Here is a 1,072-nt window from a genome sequence, read left to right as displayed (position 1 = left end):
ACAGGTGCCGGGGGGGGCGGGGGGGGGGGGCTTCATGAAGTCCCCCCCCCCCCTCGACCCCCCCTCCACCAATTTTCTTTTTTGTGGCAAAAGTAAATTTTGTCAAACCACAGAAATCAGTTATGTGACGACATCGTCCGTCAGGGTCCACGCTCAGACATCACAACACGCCCCCCCGCCGTCTGTTGCTCTGTGGAGACCCCGCCTCCCTGAACCGTCCTCTGAAATCCCGTCCTCTCACAAAAACAAAAACTACAGTTTGACATCTTCCAGACGTGGTGTGGATCAGCGTCGCTGACCGTCTCATGGTTGTGTGTGTGTCGTGGACCAACTGGAGGCTGGCGTCTCACGACGTGCACGTGTCACTGCATGAGCTACAGAGGAACAGTGAGGAAGTGGCAGGGGTCGATTTCCACAGGCACGTGTTACCATCATTTACAGGAAGTGGAAATAGAAAAAAAACAAAACAGAAACGTCCACGGACACAGAAGGACCAGAGCCGCGGGTTTGACAAACCCTGAAAATGTCGTCAACATTAGAATCTGCCGTTTGGACGTCGACTTCAAATACTGATTTAACACCAAGAACTTCCCTCACAGCTGTGGTTCCCAAAGTGGGGTTCGAGACCCCCTGTGGGAGCACGCAGCAGCTGAAATGAAATGACAGTTTGTGACCCTTGAACTTTAACCCCTGACTGGACTGTTGAGTTTTTATTGTTAGAAAGACATTTTTAATTCAAATGAAGATTTAAGTGCGTGACCAGACCGCAGACCTTATGTTGTGAACCAGGGTTTGTGATTTCCAGGATTGTTATTTATTTTAACAGTCTGTATTCAGTGTGTACCTGATCATGGAGTACACACAGTACACACAGTACACACAGTACACACAGTACACAGTGTGGGTTCAGATCAGTGTACAAACAGTAAAAGTTGAATTTATTATTATTATTATTATTATTATTTCTCCTTTTTTTGACATTTCGACTGACAACAGACGTCAGAGTGAGACGGAAAAACACAAATCAGAGCTCACGACACGACACGGACGGCAGAACACTGAGAACCGGGGG

The sequence above is a fragment of the Cynoglossus semilaevis genome, chromosome 11 (genome assembly GCF_000523025.1).
Source record: "Cynoglossus semilaevis isolate Cse_v1.0 chromosome 11, Cse_v1.0, whole genome shotgun sequence".
Lineage (NCBI taxonomy): Eukaryota > Metazoa > Chordata > Actinopteri > Pleuronectiformes > Cynoglossidae > Cynoglossus > Cynoglossus semilaevis.
The sequence above is the reverse complement of the archived record's forward strand: the minus strand, read 5'-3'. Positions refer to the sequence as shown.